This window comes from Protopterus annectens, chromosome 2.part2 (genome assembly GCF_019279795.1).
Source record: "Protopterus annectens isolate FY-2018-M chromosome 2.part2, PAN1.0, whole genome shotgun sequence".
Taxonomy (NCBI): domain Eukaryota; kingdom Metazoa; phylum Chordata; order Ceratodontiformes; family Protopteridae; genus Protopterus; species Protopterus annectens.
Window position 1 is genome coordinate 1,111,286,645 of NC_056730.1, and position 9,969 is coordinate 1,111,296,613.

A 9,969-nucleotide genomic window follows, 5' to 3' on the forward strand; every position below is an offset into this window, starting at 1 on the left:
AGCGGACTGTTCCCTTCCAAGCTGTAGGGTTTTGTCTTCATAGGTGTGATGCCTGACATAAGAGGTAGGAATAGGGAGGGGGATAGTTGAGGGATTTTTGGATGATATTAACCTGGTTTATGATAGGTGCAAAACCAGTGGTTTGCTAGGTGCTGTTTTAGGAGATTTTTGAACTCTTGTTTTTTTTTTTTTGATTGACTGAGGAAGTGTGTTTCATAGCTTGGCAATTTTGTAAGAGTAGAGGGAGTCCCTGTGAAGGTTGTGTGAGTGGGTGATGTTTAGCATTAGTTTTTTCTGATGATCTGAGGGGTCTGGGATTACAGTTAAGTTGAACTAAGTTAGCCAGTGCAGGGAGGTCTTTGGGATGGTGGATGATTTTGTGGACTATGGTAAGTTGGTTGAGGGATAAAAGGTTAGGGAGTTCAGACACAATGTACAGGGTTTGATTTTAAAATGGCCACAAGGGCAGTTACCTAGTACTGACCTATGAAATGAAATTCTTTATGTTATCACCCTTTCCTTTGAATTATCCTTACAGTGAGCATTGTGGGTGGCACAACTCAGTATTAGTTGTTCTATTTAAGCTGATATTCCTGGTTAAATCATTATTTATCTCTTTTTGTGTGCTTCACTATTTCCAGAGATGAATCATGTATCATTTTAAGCAATGATTTCCCTACTTGATTGTGAATTATTTGTGAGCTTTAAACATCAAGCTTTGGACACAGCATATTTCTTGCATGAATGAAAAATAAGACAATGTATTTCCTGACTGATGGTTTATGTTTATGATATCCTTGTGCCATAACATGTTTCAGTAACTGCATTTCTAAGTCAGTCATATTATGCTTCAGAATTTGTTTACCTGTAGCAGTAGAATTTCACAAATATTCTATAGTTATTCTTCTAAGTTTTATACATGTTTCTTTTGCAAATGTACTCTGCTAAGCATGTCTGCCATGTGAGATCCTTGTCTGTTCTGCAGCTCTCTGTAGATTAAGTAACATCCCTTGCAAATTCAAAATTACCTTGTACAAATATTTCTTAAATATGCTTTTCAAGGTTTTGTGATGCATTTCCTCTTCACCCTCTTAATTATAGATATATTCATGGAAATTCTCACATCAGTCCACTATTGTTACCTGTTCCTCCTGTATTTATACTTACTTCTTTCATTTGACAGTTACTGCGCTTGACTCATATGATTTATTTCATATGATTTATGATTTCATATTCCAAGTATTTGGACTGGAAACTCAAGGAATTGTGGGGAAGACAGGAATACATCCTTAAAGATTCTTGGGCATTTTTACGCAACATTCAACCCCATTTATTTGAAAAGGAAGTAGTATTTCTAACAATTGAGGTTGTTTATCTCTTTTCCGTCATTCCTAGTGATATAGGTCTGGAATGGTTGGAGGAAGCGATGTGGGAGTGCCCACACATTACTAACAATGATGTTCACGCAGTTATTGAATTATTAGGACTGGTATTGAAAAACAATTTTGTTTTCTTTGCCGGTGAGTATTTTCATCAGATCTCGGGGGTCTCTATGGGGGCAAATTGTGCCCCATCCTATGCGGACATCATTATGTACATGTGGGAGAAGAAGTTTGTTATGAATAGTCCCTTTTCTAATAATTGGAACTTCTATTGCAGATTTCTTGACGACATATGTATTTTTTGGAATGGCCCTGTGGAAGGTATTGAAAAGTTTATTGAGTATATACATACTACTACGACCTTCCTAAAATTTACTCACCAAATAACATATGACAGTGTAAATTACCTAGATGTGACTCTTACCAAAGAGGGGGAGGGGGTTAAATCTTGCATTTACAGAAAACCCACATTTTCTAATGGGTATTTGCATTATTTGAGCTCCCATCCACGCTTCCAAAAAAGAGGAATTCTTAAGGGGCAGTTTGTTCGTGTTTCACGAATGACCTCCTTGGATGAGGACTTTAGACTAGAATGTGACATCCTAAGATCTTTATTTCTGGAAAGAGGCTATCCTATTGAAATGGTACTATCAGTACAAGAAGAGGTTACGGCAGCACGTGATACTAGATTTAGTCCCATTTTGGGAAGAATGAATACAGGGACCGATGGTGGTTCCCACATGAGTACAGTAGGAGTGTTTCCTGGTAATTTTACTTTTATTACTGACTTCAGTGTTAATGCCACTCATATTAGGAATATAGTAGAGAGAGAATGGTCAATGTTTCAGGAATTTACGGATTTAAACATATTTAAGGCTAGGCAGATAAAAACTATATATAGAAGAGGATTAAATATGAAAAGAGCATTGGAACAACAGGAGTATGCTTTTCAGACTTCAAGAAAGAAAATGGGTACATACAAATGTGGGTGTTGTTCATCCTGTAAGTACTTAGTGCAAGATAACCATTTGTATCTGGAGAGTCGAAATAGGGACATCAAGGCCACAGGGTACTACAACTGTATGTCCAGTGGATTAGTTTACTTGGCTATATGTCAAACATGCCCGGCGTTTTACGTCGGAAAAACTGAGCGACAATTTAAAAGGTGCATATATGAACACATATATGATATAGCCAAATCTAAAATTACAAATGCATTATTTAAACATACCACTGAGTGTGAGGGTGCAAAATTTTTGTTTTTTGTAGTAGAAACGGTCCCAAAGGACATAAGGGGTGGACCCTGGGAGGCCAGACTAGCACACAGGGAAACCTATTGGCAGATCCTTTTGGAAGCTACAAAAGCGCCTGGGTTAAATGAATCCATTTCCATTGTGCCCTATTTGAAGCTAAAAGTTAGATGTATTTAATTAAGTTCCAAGTACATATAAATTGTGGTACATTGTTATGTTTCTCTATTTGAAATTGTAGATCATTTATACATGTATATATTTTATTTATTTTATGTATTTGTTAAAAGTTTTTCCATTAAATATATAGTTACATTATTATTCGTGGCAGCAAGAGAATTAAGTATTTATTTTCAGTTGTTATTTCATAGTTGGTTGTATGTATTTTTATTTAAAACTTTAAGAAGTTTTAATATATAAAATTTTTTTACATATTTATTAATTGCATTTAACATAATTGATTGATTGAGTTATGATGGGTGGATACTATTTAAACATCAGTTTGTTAGATGTTTTTATCTGAAGAAGTCGTATTCTATGACGAAAACGTGTGTGATATACATTGCTTATTTGCACGTTAATAAACTGTGGTTTGTACCTTATCGTGAGTTCGTGCTCCTTGCCTTGTGGTGGATTCCGGACTGGTGTGGCTGCTTGTTTTTGGTGTTTATTTCTTAAATATGCTTTTCAAGGTTTTGTGATGTGTTTCTTCTTCAGCCTCTTAACTATAGATATATTCATGGAAATTCTAACATCAGTCCACTATTGTTACCTGTTCCTCCTGTATTTATACTTACTTCTTTCATTTGAGAGTTACTGTGCTTGACTCATATGATTTACTCTATTGTAAGATCATTTCCTATATCATTCTAACTGGTGTCTAATTGCAGCATGTCTAGGTTATTCTCATCATAGTATTTTAAACTTGGAGCATCAGTGACTAGTTTCTTGAGCATTTCAAAACTCTTTTCCTGCACATAGTTTCATTCCCAGGCAGAGCTGTAGTTAAGTTATCTGGCACTATGGGCTGGCACCCATTCAGCCCAAAGCAGAGGATGAAAAAAAAAACTTTTGTGCTTTAGCAACTGTAACAAGCTGCTTACTACTAATGCATTGCTGCATTTGTTAACATACACTGAGCTTCTGCCATAACCATGAATGCAGTGTCTGTTTTCATTTATAAACCTACAATATCTTCAAAACCTCTTAGATTAATTCCAGTACTCATGCCCTGTTGACACATGCTAAACATGGTTCCTAACAACTTAAGCCTGGAAAACTGACCCCCTTGCCCCATCCTCTCTGTTCCTATGTTACATCTTGCTCTAACAGCTTTTTCAGAGGTATAGTCATCTCAGACATATATGATACAAACTTTGCATGATGCAGCATCATTGCTATATAATTTGCTGTTTGTTTTCTTGCACTGGCACTTGTGCAGAGGTTATATATTTTTCCAGATCAGGTTTCATATAATCTTATATCAGAACATGACCCATATATGAACTGTCACTCTAATTTTACATTTGGTGTTATTTAGCTTGAGATTAAATCAAAATAATTACCTAATAAAACAATCAATTACTTAAAGTGCACTAGCAAAAGGAATACAATCATTTAAAGGCACACATCTAATAACGTAACATAGGCAGTTCACTTTAAAATCTTCAGTCTTATATTCTTCAGAAAACACTTAATATTCACTGAATCATTAATACCAGATTTTTTGTAAGCCCCTAACCTAAGCTGTCACATAGTTTCTCTTTGTTCCAGTTGGTCTTTATAGGACCCCCCCCCTATATTTCTAACTACATGTTCCAAAACAGCAAACAGAAACTTTTTAAAACCACTACATGCAACAGAATGTTTAAATAGAGCATTGCTGATGTTCTTAGTTCTAATGCAATAACAGTGCTCTTTAATTCTTTTACTAAGAGGTTGTGTGGACATACTTACATAAAATTAATTGCACACAGAACAAACAGCAAGATAGACTATGCCATTAGTATTGCAATTGTATACACCATCAATGGAAAGTGTCCTGTTCAAACAGGGTAAATCAATATAGGGTCCCTCTAAAATAAAATGACATGAAGAACAAAAAACACATTTATACATCCCCTTACAATGTCTGCTGTTGTCAGGGGTACTTTTAGATATGGAGTCAAATTGTAAACAGTTTTTTTATATACAAAATTGGGTCTATCACCTACAACTTGTATTAACTCACTATTTCCACATAAGATGTTCCAGTTTCTAGTAATAATGGACCTGATGTTAAATGCATCAACAGACATATCCAAAGTAAAGAAGTACCAAAAGCATTTGTTAGTGTTGTTAGAACTTGAATTATTAACACCTTTGACTCCATGTGACTTATTTGTAGTAGTAGTAAAACCATTTTTCAAAATCGGTAGAAAATCTGTAGCCCTTCTTGTTCTAATTTCATTAGCTAGTTTGCCAATTAAATCTGAGGAGTAACCTCTAACCAAAAACATATTCTGTATAAAGGTGACTTCTGATTCAAAATCAGCTTCTTCAGAAATCAGAAAGAAAAAACCTGGTATTAATGACTCAATGGATATTAAGTGTTTTCTGAAGAATAGAAGACTGAAGATTTTAAAATGAACTGCCTATGTTGTGTTATTAGATGTGTGCCTTTAAATGATTGCATTCCTTTTGTTAGTGCACTTTAAGTAATTGATTGTTTTATAGGTAATTATTTTGATTTGATATATAAGGGGATGCAACTGTGTGCATTTGATTTTATTCTGAAGAAGTCTTTTGAGACAAAAGCGATATTAAACTGTGTTTTTCGCTAATTGCTGGTGGTTTCCTTCATTGTTCGGTCAGACTGGTGGTTTGGTTTTTTATTAGTTTTTGCTGCTGCTTCATCCTTGGGACTGTTGTTTTTCCTAGTTGATGTGTCTTTCCTGTGGAAGGCTGGCCGGAACGAGGACCCACTTTTGGAGATGTCTGTTCATCCTACACCTGGTACATCTGATTTTCAAGATACCAACCTGCTCTCCATGTTGGTGTGCACTATGAAAGACATGCAAAAGACTCAAAACTTTGATGGCAAGTAATTATAGAATGACTGGTTTAAGTAAACTGTCTTCACTTAGTTCAGAAGATGAAAGTGTGGAGACTGTAATTGATAAGACTGCTTCAGTACTTCATTCTGAGAACAACAATATTGTGTTTAGTGACATTACTGCAGTCTTAAACTGTGATTCAGATCCACTTGATGCCTACAATTTAGCTTTCACTTCTACTATGTTTGATGGCAGGGATGTTGAGGTGAAAAAAGAGGCTAAAAGCCTTTTGTCTTTGTTGGAAAAATTACTGAAAAAGTACAGAGTTTTGGTTGTTGAGACTAAGTACTTTGATAAATGCATACAAGTGGGAGTAGTACCTAAGGGTCTGCATTTTTTTAAATGCCTTAATGGTGTACTTCCAACTGAGTCCTTTTCTGAATTGGTGTCATTTCCTTCTAAAACAGGGCTTGACTTCTTAAAATTGCTTGTTGGTCACAATAAGAAACAAATTGAGGAGGTATGCAATGATATTAAGACAGACACTTCTTTGCAGACACTTATAAGAAATATACCCTGTTTAAGCAAAGACTACTCTGCTTTGCTTTTTTCTATGGAAGAATTTGAGCAGGGTTTAATACAGAGAAAGCTAAAGAAGTTACAATGGGACATTGATGCATATTCCAACAATACTGCTTTTTCCCATTTCTCGGATGTTAAAAAGACTATTGGCCCCTTTTAAGACACAGAACCAACTTAGGGGTCACTATAGAAACCAAGGAGCTTCTGTTCTTTTTCCTACTTCCTTCAGAGAAGTTATTAAGACAAGTGGTGATGTCACTTCCTGTTTGACTTCTGACTTCCATAAGTGAATCGGCTGGTGTTGTTCCTGCTGAGAATGTATTAAGATACGTAGGATATGTCTGATATTTCTGGTGATGAGCAGGATGAAATTAATGGTTCTAGTCATATTCCAGTTAATGCAGGGCAAGTCCCTTTAGAGAAGAGACCTGTTTTATGTCAGAACGAGATGGGCGATGTGTCAACAAGAAAGACTTCCACAAGGAACAAAAAAAAAGTAACTGCTTTTACTGAACATTCTAATACTGACTTTTTGAATTAAAAAAATTATAATTTGTCTTGTTATTCATTTACTTCTGATCAGTTATTTGTTTTAGGGCTTGGTTTTAACTTTGTGCCTAGCAAAAGGATGAATTTAGGGCACACATTCTTGGATTTAAAAATGTTTTGTCGTAAACTAAATTTAAGTTATGTTTTTTCTAGTATGGAATTTAATAAATATCTGTTTGCTAAACCAAGTACCATTACTCCCCCATTAACTAACACCTTACATGTTTTTGAAAATTGTTGCACTGAAGACATCAGACAACTTGTTCATACTAAGGTAGCTTATAAGTTTTAGAATCTTACTAGAGCTCAAAGAACAGCCCTAAAAGAACTGATGTATTTAAGCCACCTTTGGTTTATGAAAGCTGATAAGGGAGGGGGGCTGGTAATTCTTGAACAAGATAAATATGTCAGCTCTATGGAAAATATGCTAAGTATTGAGACTGAATATTCATTAGTTAGTCAATAGCTGGTTTTTAAGGCATATCATAGTATACGTTCTATTTTATATGATCTGTGGGTCAATGGGTATATTACTAATGACATGTATGATTTTATGTTAGTTGAACATCCACTTTTGGGGACCATGCTTGGTATCCCCAAAATTCACAAAAATCTTAATAACCTCCCATTTAGACCCATAATATCTTCACCCAATTCAGTCACAGAAGGTATTTCTTTAGTAGTTGACTACATGTTAAATCCACAAGCCCAGAAATTAGGTTCATTTATTAAGGAATCATGGCATTTTTTGGATTTGATTAGGAGTTTCAGTTCTGTAAATTCTTTTGATTCTAAGAAGAACATTTTGTTTACAGTGGATGTCCAATCATTGTTTAAGAGTATCCCCCATGACAAAGGGGTTGATTTTGTAGACAGTTCTTGAGAAATGTGGCCCACCTTAATTCTGACAGCATATTTGTTCTATGCACCTTAATAGAACTAGTGCTTAACAACAATTATTGTTTATTTAACAAGAAAATTTACAAGCAGCTAAGAGGAGTAGCTATAGGGTCCGCTGCGGCCCTGGCCTACACCAATCTAGTTCTTGGGTGGTGGGAGCATAGTGTTCTTAGACCTATTATGGAGCAATATCATGTAGTTTTTTATGGCAGACGTGGATTATATGTTTTTATCCTGTAAGGTGGCATAGACCAGGCTCATTCTTTTTGTGATAGCATTAATAATTCCAGTGATTTTGGCATAGACCAGGCTCATTCTTTTTGTGATAGCATTAATAATTCCAGTGATTTTGGCATAGACCAGGCTCATTCTTTTTGTGATAGCATTAATAATTCCAGTGATTTTGGCATAGACTAGGCTCATTCTTTTTGTGATAGCATTAATAATTCCAGTGATTTTTGGCATAGACTAGGCTCATTCTTTTTGTGATAGCATTAATAATACCAGTGATTTTGGCATAGACCAGGCTCATTCTTTTTGTGATAGCATTAATAATTCCAGTGATTTTGGCATAGACCAGGCTCATTCTTTTTGTGATAGCATTAATAATTCCAGTGATTTTTTTTTTTTAATTTGTATTGGGGAATGCTGGGCTATCAGTGCATTTTTTGGAAGTTACCCTGACTTGTGACACTTCTAATAACTTTTTCACAAGTGGAATACATAGGAAGGAGACTTTTGTTAACAGTTATTTGCATTATTTGAGCAACCATCCTGTTTTTATGAAAAATAATATAACAGAGGATCAGTTTATTTGTGCTTCTTGAATGATTTCTGAAGAAGGTGATTTTGAATCAGAAGTCAGCTTTATACATTATATGTTTTTGGTTAGAGGTTACCCCTCAGATATTCTTGACAAACTAGCTAATGAAATTAGAACAAGAACAGCTACTAATTTTCCACTGATTTTGAAAAATGGTTTTACTGCTAGTACAAATAAGCCACATGGAGTTACAGGTGTTAATAATTCAAGTTCTACCAACACTAACACAATACTTTTGGTATTTCTTGTATTTTGGATATGTCTGTTGATGCATTTAACATCAGGTCCATTATTACTAGAAACTGGAACATCTTATGTGGAAATAGCAAGTTTATACAAGTTGTAGGTGATAGACCCAATTTTGTATATAAAAAACTGACTGTTTAAAAAAATGTTTACAATTTGACTCCATATATATATAAGTACCCCTGTCAACAGCAGATGCTGTAAGGGGATGTATAAATGTGGTTTTTGTTCTTCATGTCATTTTATTTTAGAGGGACCCTATATTGATTTACCCTGTTTGAACAGGACCCTTTCCATTTATGGTGTATACAATTGTGATACTAGTGGCATAGTCTATCTTGCTGTTTGTTCTATGTGCAATGAATTTTATGTAGGTATGTCCACACGACCACTTAGTAAAAGAATTAAAGAGCACTGTTATTGTATTAGAACTAATAACATCAACAATGTTCTATTTAAACATTCTATTACATGTAGTGATTTTAAAAAGTTTATGTTTGCTGTTTTGGAACATGTAGTTAGAAATATAAGGGGGGGCTATAAGGGCCAACTGGAACATAAAGAAACTGTGGCAGCTTAGGTTAGGGGCTGACAAAAACCTGGTATTAATGACTCAGTGAATATTAAGTGTTTTCTGAAGAATAGAAGACTGAAATTTTTAAAATGAACTGCCTATGTTATGTTATTAGATGTGTGCCTTTAAATGATTGTATTCCTTTTGCTAGTGCACTTTAAGTAATTGATTGTTTTATCAGGTAATTATTTTGAATTGATATATAAGGGGATACTGCAGTGTGCATTTTCTTTTATTCTGAAGAAGTCTTTTGAGACAAAAGCAATATTAAACTGTGTTTTTTGCTAATTGCTGGTGGTTTCCTTCATTGTTTGGTCAGACTGGTGGTTTGGTTCTTATTAGTTTTTTCTGCTGCTTCATCCTTGGGACTGTTTTTCTTCCTTGAGATTATACTGCATTAATACATGAATTTTCTGTCATGCTCTTATGTCTTCTCTTACACAGCAAATTACCAGATATGTTTACACCTTCCAAATCTTGAGGTAGCTAGTAAGAACATTTTAGATTACATATACTGCTGATGTAATACCAAACAGAAGTCTAATTGTTTTTTTTTTAATTTACATAACTTTGAGCTTGATTCATCTAGTCTTTTCTGAAAGAAATCCAAGTTTGCATCTGTTATTGA